The following is a 19588-nucleotide window of genomic DNA, read 5'->3' on the forward strand; positions in this document are numbered from 1 at the left end:
TAATTAATTAAGAATGGCTTCTCATTTAATTAAATAACTTTGTTTAATTAACTAGAAGTAAGTACTCCATTTAATTAAATAATTTCGTTTAATTATTTCAAAATTCTTTTCGAAACTAGTCAAGTCAAGTCAACAGTGGTTAAATCAGGTCAATTTTTGGTCAAAATTGATCTTTTCATATGTGAATATGAGCAAATGTGTGTATGAATTCTACCAACAATTCGATGTAAATTCTCATTCAATTCTCATTCAACCTTTCAAAATGAAGAGATGAGGGTCTCTTAAATAGACTTTCCTAGAATTCATCAACGGTTGGGATCGATTTCAATCAACGGTCAGGATTAAAGGTAAAGTTCAGTCATAAAGGGAGTTAATAGATTTAATTTGATTAAAATAAGGAGCTAACTGATTCAATTTGAATAGAAAAAAGAGCTAACTCATTTAACTCATTTTTTATCAATAGTGAACTGGAAATTTCTGTTTTTGAACCGATGAGAGATTTTGTTGAGATATTTAATTTAATAAAATGAGATATGCTCTCATAATTACTTTTTCTATTTAACTAAATAATCTTTACTTAATTAGAGACACTTTTGTTATTTAATTAAATAACTTCATTTAATTAATTAAGAATGGCTTCTCGTTTAATTAAATAACTTTGTTTAATTAATTAGAAGTAAGTACTCCATTTAATTAAATAATTTCGTTTAATTATTTCAAAAATTTTATCGAAACTAGTCGACTCAAGTCAACCGTGGTTAAATCTGGTCAATTTTTGGTCAAACTTGATCTGTGCATATGTAAATATGAGCAAATGTGAGTATGAATTCCAGCAACAATTCGATGTAAATTCTCATTCAACCTTTCAAAATGAAGAGATGAGGGTCTCTTAAATATACTTTCCTGAAATTCATTAATGGTTGAGATTGATTTCAATCAACTGTCAGGATTTAAAGGTGAAGTTCAGTCATAAAGGGAGATTTTCTAATTAAAGGGAGTTAACAGATCTAATTTAAGTAAAATAAGGAGTTAACTGATTCAATTTGAGTAGAAAAAGGAGTTAACTGATTTAAATCATTATTCATCAATAGTGAACTGAAAATTTCCCTTTTTGAACTGAAGGGAGATTTTGTTGAGATATATAATTTAATAAAATGAGATATGCTCTCATAATTACTTTTTCTATTTAATTAAATAATCTTTAATTAATAAGAGACACTTTTCTTATTTAATTAAATAACTTCATTTAATTAATTAGGAATGGCTTCTCATTTAATTAAATAAGTTTGTTTAATTAATTAGAAGTAAGTACTCCATTAATTAAATAATTTTATTTAATTATTTTAAAATTCTTTTTGAAACTAGTCAACTCAAGTCAACCATGGTTAAATCTGGTCAACTTTTTGTCAAACTTGATCTTTGCGTATGTGAATGTGAGAAAATGTGAGTATGAATTGCAGCAACAATTCGATGCAAATTCTTATTCAACTTTTAAAAATGAAGAGATGAGGGTCTCTTAAATAGGCTTTCCTAGAATTCATCACCGGTTGAGATCGATTTAAATGAACGTTCAGGATTAAAGGTGAAGTTCATTTATAAAGGGAGATTTTCAAATTAAAGAGAGTTAATAGATTTAATTTGAGTAAAATAAGGAGTTAACTGATTCAATTTGAGTAGAAAAAGGAGTCAACTGATTTAACTCATTTTTGAACAATAGTGGACTGGAAATTTCCCTTTTTGAACTGAAGAGAGATTTTGTTGAGATATTTAATTTAATAAAATGAGATATGCTCTATAATTAGTTTTTCTAATTAATTAAATAATTATTAATTAATTAGAGACACTTTTCTTATTTAATTAAATAACTTCATTTAATAAATTAGGAATGACTTCTCATTTAATTAAATAACTTTGTTTAATTAATTAGAAGTACTTTGTTTAATTATTTCAAAAAAAATTTTGAAACTAGTCAACTCAAGTCAACTGTGGTTAAATCTGGTCAACTTTTGGTCAAACTTGATCTTTGCGTATTTGAATATGAGGAAATATGAGTATGAATTCCAACAACAATTCGATGCAAATTCTAATTCAACCTTTCAAAATGAAGACATGAGGATATCTTAAATAGGCTTTCATGGAATTCATCAATGGTTGACATCGATTTCAATCAACGGTCAGGATTAGAGGTGAAGTTCAGTTATAAAGGGAGATTTTCAAATTAAAAGCAGTTAATAGATTTAATTTGAATAAAAAAATTGTTAACTGATTCAATTTGAGTAGAAAAAGAAGTCAACTAACTGAAAATTTTTCTTGTTTGAACTGAAAAGAGATTTTGTTGAGATATTTAATTTAATAAAATGAGATATGCTCTCATAATTACTTTTTCAATTTAATTAAATAATCTTTAATTAATTAGAGACACTTTTCTTATTTAATTAAATAACTTCATTTAATTCATTAGGAATGCCTTCTCATTTGATTAAATAACTTTGTTTAATTAATTAGAAGTAAGTACTCCATTTAATTAAATAATTTTGTTTAACTATTTCAAAATTCTTTTCGAAACTAGTCAACTCAAGTCAACCGTGGTTAAATCTGATCAACTTTTGGTCAAACTTGATCTTTGCGTATGTGAATATGAGCAAATGTGAGCATGAATTCCAGCAACAATTCGATGCAAATTCTCATTCAACCTTTCAAAATGAAGAGATGAGGGTCTCTTAAATAGGCTTTCCTGGAAGTCATCAATGGTTGTGATCGATTTCAATCAACGGTCAGGATTAAAGGTGAAGTTCAGTCATAAAGGGAGATTTCGAAATTAAAAGGAGTTAACAGATTTAATTTGAGTAAAATAAGGAGTTAAATGATTCAATTCGAGTAGAAAAAGAAGTCAACTGATTTAACTCATTTTTGATAAATAGTGAACTGAAAATTTCCCTTTTTGAACTAAAAAGCGATTTTGTTGAGATATTAAATATAATAAAATGAGGTATGCTCTCATAATTACTTTTTCTATTTAATTAAATAATTTTTAATTAATTAGAGACACTTTTCTTATTTAATTAATTAACTTCATTTAATTAATTAGGAATGGCTTTTCATTTAATTAAATAACTTTGTTTAATTAATTAGAAGTAAGTACTCCATTGAATTAAATAATTTCATTTAATTATTTCAAAAATCTTTCCAAAAGTAGTCAACTCAAGTCAACCGTGGTTAAATCTAGTGAACTTTTGCTCAAACTTGATCTTTGCGTATGTGAATATGAGCAAATGTGAGTACAAATTCGAGCAACAATTCGATGCAAATTCTCATTCAACCTTTCAAAATAAAGAGATGAGGGTCTCTTAAATAGGCTTTCTTGGAATTCATCAACGGTTGAGATCGATTTCAATCAACGGTCAGGATTAAAGGTGAAGTTCAGTCATAAAGGGAGATTTTCAAATTAAAGGGAGTTAACAGATTTAATTTGAGTAAAATAAAGAGTTAACTAATTCAATTTGAGTAGAAAAAGGAGTCAACTGATTTAACTCATTTTTTATCAATAGTGAACTGGATATTTTCCTTTTTGAATTTAAGAGAGATTTTGTTGAGATATTTAATTTAATAAAATGAGATATGCTCTCATAATTACTTTTTCTATTTAATTAAATAATCTTTAATTAATTAGAGACACTTTTCTTATTTAATTAAATAACTTCATTTAATTCATTAGGAACGTCTTCTCATTTAATTAAATAACTTTGTTTAATTAATTAGAAGTAAGTACTCCATTTAATTAAATAACTTCGATTAATTATTTCAAAATTCTTTTCAAAACTAGTCAACTCAAGTCAACCGTGCTTAAATCTGGTCAACTTTTGCTCAAACTTGATCTTTACGTATGTGAATATGAGCAAATGTGAGTACGAATTCCAGCAACAATTCGATGCAAATTCTCATTCAACCTTTCAAAATAAAGAGATGAGGGTCTCTTAAATAGGCTTTCTTGGAATTCATCAATGGTTGAGATCGATTTCAATCAATGGTAAGGATTAAAAGTGAAGTTCAGTCATAAAGGGAGATTTTCAAATTAAAGGGAGTTAACAGATTTAATTTGAGTAAAATAAGGAGTTAACTGATTCAATTTGAGTAGAAAAAGGAGTCAACTGGTTTAACTCATTTTTTATCAATAGTGAACTGGAAATTTCCCTTTTTGAACTGAAGAGAGATTTTGTTGAGATATTTAATTTAATAAAATGAGATATGCTCTCATAATTACTTTTTCTATTTAATTAAATAATCTTTAATTAATTAGAGACAGTTTTCTTATTTAATTAAATAACTTCATTTAATTAATTAGGAATGTCTTCTCATTTAATTAAATAACTTTGTTTAATTAACTAGAAGTAAGTACTCCATTTAATTAAATAACTTCGATTAATTATTTCAAAAAAAAATTCGAAACTAGTCAATTCAAATCAACAATGGTTAAATTTGGTCAACTTTTGGTCAAACTTGATCTTTGTGTATGTGAATATGAGCAAATGTGAGTATGAATTTCAGTAACAATTCGATGCAAATTCTCATTCAACCTTTCAAAATGAAGAGATAATGGGTCTCTTAAATAGACTTTCCTAGAATTCATCAATGGTTGAGATCGATTTCAATCAGCGGTTAGTATTAAAGGTGGAGTTCAGTCATAAGGGGAGATTTCCAAATTAAAGGGAGTTAGCAGATTTAATTTGAGTAAAATAAGGAGTTAACTAATTTAATTTGAGTAGAAAAGGGAGTTAACCAATTTAACTCATTTTTGATCAACAGTAAACTGAAAATATCCCTTTTTGAACTGAAGAGAGATTTTGTTGAGATATTTAATTTAATAAAATGAGATATGCTCTCATAATTACTTTTTCGATTTAATTAAATAATCTTTAATTAATTAGAGACACTTTTTTTATTTAATTAAATAACTTCATTTAATTAATTAGGAATGGCTTCTCATTTAATTAAATAACTTTGTTTAATTAATTAGAAGTAAGTACTCCATTTAATTAAATAATTTTCTTTAATTATTTCAAAATTGCTTTCGAAACTAGTCAATGGTTGAGATCAATTTCGATCAACGGTCAGAATTAAAGGTGAAGTTCAGTCATAAAGGGAGATTTTCAAATTAAAGGGAGTTAACAGATTTAATTTGAGTAAAATAAGCACTTAACTGATTCAATTTGAGTAGAGAAAGGAGATAACTGATTTATCTCATTTTTTATCAATAGTGAGCTGAAAATTTTCTTTTTTGAACTGAAGAGAGATTTTGTTGAGATATTTAATTTAATAAAATGAGATATGCTCTCATAATTACTTTTTCTATTTAATTAAATAATCTTTAATTAATTAGAGACACTTTTTTTATTTAATTAAATAACTTCATTTAATTAATTTCGAATGACTTCTCATTTAATTAAATAACTTTGTTTAATTAATTACAAGTAAGTACTCCATTTAAATAAATAATTTCATTTAATTATTTCAAAATTGCTTTCGAAACTAGTCAACTCAAGTCAACCGTGGTTAAATCTGGTCAACTTTTGGTCAAACTTGATCTTTGCGTATGTGAATATGAGCAAATGTGAGTATGAATTCCAGTAACAATTCGATGCAAATTCTCATTCAACCTTTCAAAATGAAGAGATGAGGGTCTCTTAAATAGACTTTCCTAGAATTCATCAATGGTTGAGATCAATTTCAATCAACGGTCAGGATTAAAGGTGAAGTTCAGTCATAAAGGGAGATTTCAATATTAAAGGGAGTTAAGAGATTTAATTTGAGTAAAATAAGGAGTTAATTGATTCAATTTGAGTTGAGAAAAGAGTTTACTGATTTAACTCATTTTTTATCAATAGTGAACTGAAAATTTCCCTTTTTGAACTGAAGAGAGATTTTGTTGAGATATTTAATTTAATAAAATGAGATATGCTCTCATAATTACTTTTTCTATTTAATTAAATAATCTTTAATTAATTAGAGACACTTTTCTTATTTAATTAATTAGGAATGGCTTCTCATTTAATTAAATAACTTTGTTTAATTAATTAGAAGTAAGTACTCCATTTAATTAAATAATTTTGTTGAATTGTTTCAAAATTCTTTTCGAAACTAATCAACTCAAGTGAACCATGGTTAAATCTGGTCAACTTTTGGTCAAACTTGATGTAATGCCCCGCCAAGGGTTTCAAAGAATTAACTTAGAATTTCACTAAGTTTAGTATCATTTAAAAATAAAAATAAAAATACCATATATATAACTCATGCACAATAATGAAAGCAATAGCGTTGTCCATCATAACATACATAACAGATTAAATTCTTTAAGATCCCTTAATGTTGAATTCATACATGAATCCATCTAGTACAACATCCACATGAAATAATAATGATAAGTTCAATGTTTATACATTATATTTCAAATACTCAATCATCCACTATACATGTCACAGGGTATGACAAGCTCAAAAAAATATACATACATAGAATAAGGTACATCATTCTATTCTAATCCATGATACATCAAAGTAGAGATAATCACATGATACAAAAACATATACATCCATTATAAAGATCAAACATAATAAACTAAGTGCATGGTTCCTCCCAACCGTCAATAGCATCATTAGATCATCATGGATCCTAGCCATCCCTCCGTGCGTAACATTCCAAATCATCGAAGCGATCATTGGTGTTACATAGTAGGAATGTCACTCCTAATATATACAACATCATATTTAGAAAGTAATCTAACATGCAAATAAAAGCATAAGATAACATCATCTAACATATGCTAATCATCAATGAAAAAGGATACATATCCACCATCATGAGGGACGCATCAGCCACGATGTCTCAATGAATCTCAAAATGATAAGAGTGGAAAATACACTACCACCCGACCGCGGGGTACCTAAGTGGTCCACTCCTACCGTGCTAAAGAGATAATCTCATGTCCCAAACAGACTATCAAAATCACATAACACATATCTCTATAAGTCCAGGAATCCTAAAAGTATACTAACTCAAAGGTTCCAAACACAAAATCTGACATCTAATCCCAGAGGCACACAATGACATGTAGGAACCTACCATGCAAGTGGAAAAGTGTCATCGCAATTATCATGTACAAGTTACCTTGGCAGTTAGCTAAACTCCATGGGTCCATACTGATTTCATGCGGCCACTAGTATCCTCTCATACTGACGAGGCATACTACAGAATGCAAGGTCGCAACCATGCATCTCACTACTCCCATCCTAGCCTGTACAAGCACTCAAGGCATGGGTGAGGAAAAAACACTTATATTTTTAGGTTCATTCAGTTAGTATTAGGTGTGAATGTTATCACTTATTAATCCAACTTACAATGAGTTACCTTTGCAGCCTCTTAGGGCCCCGGCCCCCATTGCAAGCCACTTCTTGTCACTACATGTAGATATCCTACCCTAATGCTCATGGAAGCATAAATCTAAAAATAAAAAAAGATAAACCATAAAATCATCAAATATGCATAAAAGCATCAAATCTCCATGAGCTAACATCCATAGAAAATCATGAACACAACAGCTCTCTATTGGCAATTTAAGTATCACTGATAATCAAATATCCAATGGTTCTCAATAACCAAAATATATATCTCAATCATACTAATCGAGGACTCCAAAAATGGTTGAGTCAAATATGTCACAACATGACATCACCAAGAATAAATCCACATTTTAGTCCCATCATGGTGACTAAAAAAATAAATAAAGGATAATTGATCGATGACCAAAATAATGGTTAAGTCAAGTGTTTCATACATAAGAATCTCAACTATAACAATCAGTAATCACAACTAATACATAGAGCATTCCATCACATAACCATGGTTGGGTTTATAAAGATCGAGATTAAAACATCATCATGTCACCATAATCACATAAACCCCAAGCCTCTGGTAGACGTCCTATACTGATCAACACTAGTCAACCCAAAACCCAAAATAATAGCATAAAGAATACACAATGTAAACACATGTTTTGGTTTTACAACTTGAATTTAAATGTAGAGATCTCAGTTTAAGTTTCCAAGTTTGAAGAATGAATGGGGAAACATTCATATTGTTTTGGATAGATAAAAGTTTTCCTTATTAGAATTAAAAATCCATTTTCCAATTTATAATATTTGTTTGATACATCCCCCACCAAACTATAAATTCTTTGTTTAATAATTCTAAACAATTAAATTATTAAATAGTTGAAAGTTATTAAAGAGTCACCTTTATAAAAATAAATCTTCAATATAAATCATTGATCAAATAATAATAACTTAAATTTATAAATAACTTATTTACATATTACATATTACATATATATATATATATATATACATATGTAAATATATTAATATGTTTTCATAAAATCGATTTAACAATTTTGATTGACACCATATTATATAGCAATGTGAATTGATTGTTTATAAAAACCCCCCAAAACTCTTGTTGCGATACGTAGTACCTGTAGTCATAGGCACTGTGCCGACAACGAGTACGTAGTACCCATGTCGCCGCAGACCTGCGATGGCAGGTCTCTGCCTTCTGCAGGCGCGGGGTACGAATCGTGCCAAAGGCATTATAATATACATTTGTTTCATGCGATATGAATCGCGATGCGATTTATTGAATTTCCCACTATGATTTATCAATCACTCAATTTGGTGCATTATATATAAATATACATATGTATATATATATATATATGTATGTATGTATGTATATAGGTATATATATATGTATAACTAGTCAACTCAAGTCAACTGTGCTTAAATCTGATCAACTTTTGGTCAAACTTGATCTTTGCGTATGTGAATATGAGCAAATGTGAGTATGAATTCCAGCAACAATTTGATGCAAATTCTTATTCATCCTTTCAAAATGATGAGATGAGGGTCTCTTAAATAGACTTTCTTAGAATTCATCAACGGTTGAGTTTGATTTTAATCAACGGTCATAATTAAAGGTGAAGTTCAGTCATAAAGGGAGATTTCCAAATTAAAAAGAGTTAAAAGATTTAATTTGAGTAAAATAAGGAGTTAACTGATTCAATTTGAGTAGAAAAAGGAGTCAACTAATTTAACTCATTTTTTATCAATAGTGAATTAGAAATTTCTCTTTTTGAACTGAAGAGAGATTTTGTGGAGATATTAAATTTAATAAAATGAGATATGCTCTCATAATTACGTTTTCTATTTAACTAAATAATCTTTAATTAATTAGAGACACTTTTCTTATTTAATTAAATAACTTCATTTAATTAATTTGGAATGGCTTCTCATTTAATTAAATAACTTTCTTTAATTAATTAGAAGTAACTACTCCATTTAATTAAATAATTTCGTTTAATTATTTCAAAATTCTTTTTGAAACTAGTCAACTCAAGTCAACCGTGGTTAAATTTGGTCAACTTTTGATCAAACTTGATCTTTGCGTATGTGAATATGAGCATATGTGAGTATGAATTTCAGCAACAATTCGATGCAAATTTTCATTCAACCTTTCAAAATGAAGAGATGAGGGTCTCTTAAATAGACTTTGCTAGAATTCATCAATGGTTGAGATAGATTTCAATCAATGGTCAAGATTAAAGGTGAGGTTCAGTCATAATTATTTCAAAATTCTTTTCGAAACTAGTCAACTCAAGTCAACCGTGGTTAAATCTGATCAACTTTCAGTCAAACTTGATCTTTGCATATGTGAATATGAGCAAATCTGAGTATGAATTCCAGCAACAATTCGATGCAAATTCTCATTCAACCTTTCAAAATGAAGAGATGAGGGTCTCTTAAATAGACTTTCCTAAAACTCATACACAGTTGAGATCGATTTCAATCAACAATCAGGATTAAAGGTGAAGTTAAGTCATAAAGGAAGATTTCCAAATTAAAGAGAGTTAACAGATTTAATTTGAGTAAAATAAGGAGTTAACTGATTCAATTTGAGTATAAAAAGAAGTTAATTGATTTAACTCATTTTTTATCAATAGTGAACTGAAAATTTTCCTTTTTGAACTGAAGAGAGATTTTGTTGAGATATTTAATTTAGTAAAACGAGATATGCCCTCATAATTACTTTTTCTATTTAATTAAATAATCTTTAATTAATTAGAGACACTTTTCTTATTTAATTAAAGAACTTCATTTAATTAATTGGGAATGGTTTCTCATTTAATTAAATAACTTTGTTTAATTAATTAGAAGTAAGTACTCCATTTAATTAAATAATTTCGTTTGATTATTTAAAAATTCTTTTCAAAACTAGTCAACTCAAGTCAACCGTGGTGAAAAATCTAGTCAACTTTTGGTCAAACTTGATCTTTGCGTATGTGAATATGAGAAAATGTGAGTATGAATTCCAGCAACAATTCGATGCAAATTCTCATTCAACCTTTCAAAATGAAGAGATGAGAGTCTCTTAAATAGACTTTCCTAGAATTCATGAACGGTTGAGATCAATTTCAATCAACGGTCAGGATTAAAGGTGAACTTCAGTCATAAAGGGAGATTTCCAAATTAAAGGCAGTTAACAGATTTAATTTGAGTAAAATAAGGAGTTAACTGATTCAATTTGAGTAGAAAAAGGAGTTAACTCATTCAACTCATTTTTTATCAATAGTGAACTGGAAATTTCCATTTTTGAACTGAAGAGAGATTTTCTTGAGATATTTAATTTAATAAAATGACATATGCTCTCATAATTACTTTTTCTATTTAATTAAACAATCTTTAATTAATTAGAGACACTTTTCTTATTTAATTAAATAACTTCATTTAATTAATTAGGAATGGCTTCTCATTTAATTAAATAACTTTGTTTAACTATTTAGAAGTAAGTACTCCATTTAATTAAATAATTTCATTTAATTATTTCAAAATTCTTTTCGAAACTATTCAACTCAAGTGAACTGTTCTTAAATCTGGTCAACTTTTGGTCAAACTTGATCTTTGCGTATATGAATATGAGCAAAGGTGAGTATGAATTCCAGGAATAATTTGATGCAAATTCTCATTGAACCTTTCAAAATGAAGAGATGAGGGTCTCTTAAATAGACTTTCTTGAAATTCATCATCGGTTGAGATCGATTTCAATCAACGGTCAGGATTAAAGGTGAAGTTCAGTCATAAAAGGAGATTTCCAAATTAAAGGGAGTTAACAGATTTAATTTGAGTAAAATAAGGAGTTAACTGATTCAATTTGAGTAGAAAAGGGAGTTAACTGATTTAACTCATTTTTTATCAATAGTGAAATGGAAATTTTCCTTTTTGAACTGAAGAGAGATTTTGTTGAGATATTTAATTTAATAAAATGAGATATGATCCCATAATTACTTTTTCTATTTAATTAAAGAATCTTTAATTAATTAGAGACAATTTTCTTATTTAATTAAATAGCTTCATTTAATTAATTATGAATGGTTTTTCATTTAATTAAATAACTTTGTTTAATTAATTAGAATTAGGTACTCCATTTAATTAAATAATTTTGTTTAATTATTTCAAAATTCTTTTCGAAAGTAGTCAACGCAAGTCAACCGTAGTTAAATCTGGTCAACTTTTGGGCAAACTTTATATTTGCGTATGTGAATATGAGCAAATGTGAGTATAAATTCCAGCAACAATTTGATGCAAATTCTCATTCAACCTTTCAAAATGAAGAGATGAGGGTCTCTTAAATAGACTTTCTTGGAATTCATCAACGGTTGAGATCGATTTCAATCAACAGTCAGGATTAAAGGTGAAGTTCAGTCATAAAGAGAGATTTCCAAATTAAAGGGAGTTAACAGATTTAATTTTAGTAAAATAATGAGTTAACTAATTCAATTTGAGTAAAAAATGGATTTAACTCATTTAACTCATTTTTGAACAATAGTGAATTGAAAATTTCCCTTTTTGAACTGAAGAGAGATTTTGTTGAAATATTTAACTTAATAAAATGAGATATGCTCTCATAATTACTTTTTCTATTTAATTAAACAATCTTTAATTAATTACAGACAATTTTCTTATTTAATTAAATAACTTCATTTAATTAATTAGGAATGGCTTCTCACTTAATTAAATAACTTTGTTTAAGTAATTAGAAGTATGTACTCCATTTAATTAAATAATTTTGTTTAATTATTTTAAAATTAGTCAACTTAAGTCATCCTAGGTTAAATCTGGTCAACTTTTGGTCAAACCTGATATTTGCGTATGTGAATATGAGAAAATCTGAGTATGAATTCCAACAACAATTCGATGCAAATTCTTATTCAACCTTTCAAAAGTAAGAGATGAGGGTCTCTTAAATAGACTTTGTTGGAACTCATACACAGTTGAGATTGATTTCAATCAACGGTCAGGATTAAAGGTGAATTTCAGTCATAAAGGGGGATTTTCAAATTAAAGAGAGTTAACAGATTTAATTTGAGTAAAATAAGGAGTTAACTAATTCAATTTGAGTATAAAAAGGAGTTAACTGATTTAACTCATTTTTGATCAATAGTGAACTGAAAATTTTCCTTTTTGAACTGAAGAAAGATTTTGTTCAGATATTTAAGTTAACAAAATGAGATATGCTCTCATAATTACTTTTTCTATATAATTAAATAATCTTTAATTAATTAGAGACACTTTTCTTATTTAATTAAATAACTTCATTTAATTAATTGGGAATGGCTTCTCATTTAATTAAATAACTTTGTTTAATTAATTAGAAGTAAGTACTCCAATTAATTAAATAATTTTGTTTAATTATTTTAAAATTCTTTTCGAAACTAGTCAACTCAAGTCAACAGTGGTTAAAAATATTGTCAAGTTTTTGTCAAACTTGATCTTTGCGTATCTGAATATGAGCAAATGTGAGTATGAAATACAGCAACAATTCGATGCAAATTATCATTCAACCTTTCAAAATGAAGTGATGAGGGTCTCTTAAATAGACTTTTCTAGAATTCATCAATGGTTGAGATCGATTTCAATCAACGGTCAAGATTAAAAGTGAAGTTCAGTCATAAAGGGAGATTCCCAAATTAAAGGGTGTTAACAGATTTAATTTGAGTAAAATAAGGAGTTAACTAATTCAATTTGAGTAAAAAATGGAGTTAACTCATTTTTGATCAATAGTGAACTAGAAATATCCGTTGTTGAACTAAAGAGAGATTTTGTTGAGATATTTAATTTAATAAAATGAAATATGCTCTCATAATTATTTTTTCTGTTTAATTAAACAATCTTTAATTAATTAGAGACACTTTTCTTATTTAATTGAATAACTTCATTTAATTAATTAGGAATGGCTTCTCATTTAATTAAATAAATTTGTTTAATTAATTAAATGTAAGTACTCCATTTAATTAAATAATTTCATTTAATTATTTCAAAATTCTTTTTGAAACTAGTCAACTCAAGTCAACCGTGGTTAAATATTGTGAACTTTTAGTCAAACTTGATCTTTGCGTATGTGAATATGAGAAAATGTGAGTATTAATTGCAGCAACAATTCGATGCAAATTCTCATTCAACCTTTCAAAATGAAGAGATGAGGTTCTCTTAAATAAACTTTCCTGGAATTCATCAACGGTTGAGATCGATTTCAATCAACGGTCAGGATTAAAGGTGAAGTTCAGTCATAAATGGAGATTTCCAAATTAATGGGAGTTAACAGATTTAATTTCAATAAAATAAGGAGTTAACTGGTTCAATTTGGGTAGAAAAAGGAGTTAACTGATTTAACTCATTTTTGATTGATAGTAAACTGGAAATTTCTCTTTTTGAACTGAAGAGAGATTTTGTTGAGATATTTAATTTAATAAAATGGGATATGCTCTCATAATTACTTTCTTGATTTAATTAAACAATCTTTAATTAATTAAAGACACATTTCTTATTTAATTAAATAACTTCATTTAATTAATTAGGAATGGTTTTTCATTTAATTAAATAACTTTGTTTAATTAATTAGAAGTAAGTACTCCATTTAATTAAATAATTTCGTTTAATTATTTCAAAATTCTTTTCGAAACTAGTCAACTCAAGTCAACCGTGGTTAAATCTAGTCAACTTTTGGTCAAACTTGATCTTTGCGTATGTGAATATGAGCAAATGTGAGTATGAATTCCAGCAATAATTCGTTGCAAATTCTCATTCATCCTTTCAAAATGAAAAGATGAGGGTCTCTTAAATAGACTTTCCTAGAATTCATCAACGGTTGAGATCGATTTCAATCAACGGTTAGGATTAAAGGTTACGTTCAGTCATAAAGGGAGATTTCCAAATTAAAGGGAGTTAATAGATTTAATTTGAGTAAAATAAGGAGTTAACTGATTCAATTTGAGTAGAAAAAGGAGTTAACTGATTTAACTCATTTTTGATCAATAGTGAACTGGAAATTTCCCTTTTTGAACTGAAGAGAGATTTTGTTGAGATATTTAATTAAATAAAATGAGATATGCTCTCATAATTACTTTTTCCATTAAATTAAACAATCTCTAATTAATTAGAGACAGTTTTCTTATTTAATTAAATAACTTCATTTAATTAATTAGGAATGGTTTTTCATTTAATTAAATAACTTTATTTAATTAATTAGAAGTAAGTACTCCATTTAATTAAATAATTTCATTTAATTATTTCAAAATTCTTTTCGAAACTAGTCAACTCAAGTCAACCGTCGTTAAATTTGGTCAACTTTTAGTCAAACTTGATCTTTGCGTATGTGAATATGAGCAAATGTGAGTATGAATTCCAGCAACAATTCGATGCAGATTCTCATTCAACATTTCAAAATGAAGAGACGAGGGTCTCTTAAATAGACTTTCCTAGAATTCGTCAGCGGTTGAGATCGATTTCAATCAACGGTCAGGATTAAAGGTGAAGTTCAGTCAAAAAGGAAGATTTTCAAATTAAAGGGAGTTAACAGATTTAATTTCAGTAAAATAAGGAGTTAACTAATTCAATTTGAGTAGAAAAAGGAGTTAACTCATTTAACTCATTTTTTATCAATAGTGAACTGGAAATTTCACTCTTTGAACTGAAGAGGGATTTTGTTGAGATATTTAATTTAAAAAAATGAGATATGCTCTCGTAATTACTTTTTCCATTTAATTAAACAATCTTTAGTTAATTAGAGACACTTTTCTTATTTAATTAAATAACTTCATTTAATTAATTAGGAATGGTTTTTCATTTAATTAAATAAATTTGTTTAATTAATTAGAAGTAAGTACTCCATTTAATTAAATAATTTCGTTTAATTATTTCAAAATTTTTCTCGAAACTAGTCAACTCAAGTTAACCGTGGTTAAATTTGGTCAACTTTTGGTCAAACTTGATCTTTGCGTATGTGAATATGAGCAAATGTGAGTATGAATTCCAACAACAATTCGATGCAAATTCTCATTCAACTTTTCAAAATTAAGAGATGAGGGTCTCATAAATAGACTTTCTTTGAATTCATCAACGATTGAGATTGATTTCAATCAACGGTTAGTATTAAAGGTGAAGTTCAGTCATAAAGAGAGATTTCCAAATTAAAGGGAGTTAAAAGATTTAATTTGAGTAAAATAAGGAGTTAACTGATTCAATTTGAGTGGAAAAAGGAGTTAACTAATTTAACTCATTTTTTATCAATAGTGAACTGGAAATTTCCCTTTTTGAACTGAAGATAGATTTTGTTGAGATATTTAATTTAATAAAATGAGATATGCTCTCATAATTACTTTTTCTATTTAATTCAACAATCTTTAATTAATTAGAGACACTTTTCTTATTTAATTAAATAACTTCATTTAATTAATTAGGAATGGCTTCTCATTTAATTAAATAACTTTGTTTAATTAATTAGAAGTAAGTACTAAATTTAATTAAATAATTTCGTTTAATTATTTCAAAATTCTTTTCGAAACTAGTCAACTCAAGTCAACCGTGGTTAAGTCTGATCAACTTTTGGTCAAACTTGATCTTTGCGTATGTGAATATGAGCAAATGTGAGTATGAATTCCAGCAACAATTCGATGCAGATTCTCATTCAACCTTTCAAAATGAAAGGATGAGGGTCTCTTAAATAGATAAGAGGTAGATATTCCTCCCGCTTGACCTGATTGTCCATCACGTACATACGCAACATGTCCTCCAAAACTTGATTCACTCACTCAGTCTACCCATCGGTCTGAGGATGGTATGTTGTACTAGAATTGAGCTTAGTGCCCAATGCCAACAGCAACTTTCTCCGAAAAGACGAGGTGAACAAAGAGTCCCTGTCGGAGATGATCTTACGGGGAATGTCATGAAGTCTGAAAATATCCCGTAGAAACACTTGCGCTATGTTTCGTGCAGTATATGTAGTACGCACGAGAGAGAAGTGGGCAACTTTGGTCAATGTGTTAACTATCACCAAAATGGCATCATGGCGATGAGATGACAAGGGGAGACCAACAATAAAGTCCATAGATATAACATCCCACTTCCACTCTGCGATCTCGTGAGGATGAAGGAGCCCATCGGGATGCCGATGCTCTGCCTTCACCCTCTGACACTTGAGGCATCTCGCAACTATGTTAGCAATTTGCACTCTCATGCCTGACCAGTGATATAACTGCCATAAATCTGCATGTAACTTCTTAACATCGGGGTGCGCTGCATAAGGTGCTCTGTGAGCCTCAAGTATAATGAACTCACGCAATCCCCCAGTGAGGGGGACATACATATGTCCTCTATGGCACAAGATTCCATCGGACTCCAAGGAATACTCTGAATACTTCCCTTCTAAGGGTCTCTGAGAATGCGCCACCTGACTAACCTCTGTATAAAGCTCATCCGCTGGCAAGTGCTGAAGAATCTTTTCCCTCAAATTAGTACAAGTAGTCATAGATGATAACTCATGGCGCCTTCTACTTAAGGCATCTGCAACTACATTCTCCTTCCCCTTGATATAATGGACATCAAAATCGTACTCAGAAAGGAACTCCATCCACCTTCTCTGCCTAACATTAAGGTTCGGCTGTGTGAATATGTACTGTAAGATCTGGTGGTCAGAATGAAGCTCAAATCTGTGACCCAATAGAAAGTTTCGCCACCTCACTGAGGCATGAACTACTGCCGCAAGCTCAAGGTCGTGAGTAGGGTAGTTGAGTTCATGAGTCTTTAACTTTCTAGACTCAAAGGAGATGGCTTGTCCATCCTGCATAAGGACTGCCCCTATGCCGTCCAAAGATGCATCAGTGCACACTACGAAGTCCGCAGATGGATGTGGTATTGCAAGAATTAGTGCACTCGCGAGGGCTCTCTTGAGCTCTTGAAAAGCTTTGTCACACTTCTTCGTCCACTCATACTTCTTTCCCTTCCTTTGAAGAGATGTGATGGGATGTGCCAATCTAGAGAATTCTGCAATGAAGCGTTGATAGTACCCTGCTAGTCCCATAAAGCTCCTCACCTCAGTGACACTGGTGGGTGTCAGTCAATCCATGATGGCCCTAATCTTTGATGGGTCTACTGAGACACCATCGCCTGATATGACATGACCCAAATAATGTATCTGAGGTCTAAATAATGCACACTTCGACAAGCTGCCAAACAATTGGTTCTCCCTCAATTTTTGCAATACCTGTCTCAAGTGCTCTTCGTGCTCCTGCTCATTATGAGAATATATCAAGATGTCATCCAAGAAAACAACCATAAACTTATCCAAAAAGGTACGAAATACTCCATTCATGAGGCTCATGAATACAGCTGGAGCATTCGTGAGGCCAAATGGTACCACAATGAACTCGTAGTGGCTATACCTAGTATGAAATGCAGTCTTAGGAATATCACTATCCACAATCCTCAACTGATGATAGCCTGACTTGAGATCAATCTTTGAAAATACTCGAGCTCCCTGCAACTGATCAAAGAGGTCATCAATCCTAGGAAGAAGGTATCGGTTCTTGATGGTTACATTGTTCAATTGTCGATAATCAATACACAACCTAAGTGATCTGTCCTTCTTCTCAACGAAGATCACTGGTGTGCCCCAAGGTGACACACTAGGTTGAATATGCCCCTTCTCAAGGATTTCCTCCAACTAAATCTTAAGTTCACTAAGCTCATGGGTAGTTATCCTGTACGGTGCTCTCGACACTGGCTCTGCTTCTAGCACAAGATCAATATGAAAATCCACTGCTCTATGTGGAGGCCTACCAGGAAGCTCTGAAGGAAAGACATCTACAAACTCTTGCAATATAGGAAAATCATTAAGGGATGGCTCCCCTTCCAGATCTTCCTCCCTATCCCTGATGGTGATAGCGAACAACTAACATCCCTTCCGCATGCATCGTCTAAGCTGCATAGCATAAATCATATGAAGGGATATGGGTCTCTTAACCCCAAGGATCACTCTAGAGGTACCATACTCATCCACACATTCCACTCTCTTTTATCGACAGTCCATCTTGGCATTGTGGCCATACATCCAGTCCATGCAAAGAACAACATCATAAGAACCTAGAGGGGTAATACGTAGATCGGACATCGTGGACATGTCTCCAATCTAAATCGGGAAACTATGCACCATGGAACTGACTGAGACTCTCTGACCACTAGAGGACTGTCCCTGAGAATGCTCTCTGACCACTAGAGGACTGTCCCTGAGAACAGTCTCTAGCAATATGCCTCATGCCACCACAATTGTAACATGGGCCTCATGTATAGGATCGGGCACCCTGTGATCCAGATTGCTGTGGGCCTCTTGACCTACTAGATCCACTGAATCCACCCCTAGAAGACTACTGAGTCTTTGTTGGCTGTGACTGTGGAACCTGTACTCTTTGATCCTGCCTCGGACACTGTGAATGCCACTGCTTGGGCTTGGAGCCTTGATAACCCTGTGAGGGTTTTTGCTGCTGCTGCTACTGGGGTTTCTGCTGCTGAGGCTGTTGGCCCTTAGAGGACCCTATTGTGTAGTTCTGATTCCCTTTTCAAGGGGGTCTCTACTGGGTAGAGTTTTGATTTTGAGACCGATCTCGTAAATCCTGTCTACCTCGAGTGTCCTTTGTCACTAGTGCCATCTCAACAACCTATTTTAAGGTGGTAGGAAAGGCCATGCAAACTAGTACCTGAAGTGAGAAATTCAGGCCCATGAAAAATCGGTCCACTCGCAGTTTCTCATCCTTCATGTACTCGACATAAGGAAGGAGCTCGAGAAACCTGCTCTCTTATTGAGCCACGGTGAGACCCCTCTGATGTAGTGAATGAAATTCCTCTATCTGCTTCTGCCTGAAATGCTCAGACAGGTACCTCTCCCTGAACCTCTCTAGGAATGACTCCCAGGTGAGGGTATCCATGCTCACTCCTCCAATGGTCTCCTCCTGATGCCACCAATTGGAGGCATCACCTCTCAACTGATGAACTGCTAGTCGTGCCTTTAAATTACTCCCATACGGTCGTAGTCCAAAGCACTATTGTAGGCTCTATAACCATGCCTCTACTACTATCCCCTCAGTGGAATCAGTAAATAATGGTGGTCCGAGTTGAATCAATTCAATGATATCATCTCCTATATGTCTAGGAGG

Source organism: Cupressus sempervirens, chromosome 5 (assembly GCF_028749045.1).
Source record: "Cupressus sempervirens isolate cs-2001-9-10 chromosome 5, ASM2874904v1, whole genome shotgun sequence".
Classification (NCBI taxonomy): domain Eukaryota; kingdom Viridiplantae; phylum Streptophyta; class Pinopsida; order Cupressales; family Cupressaceae; genus Cupressus; species Cupressus sempervirens.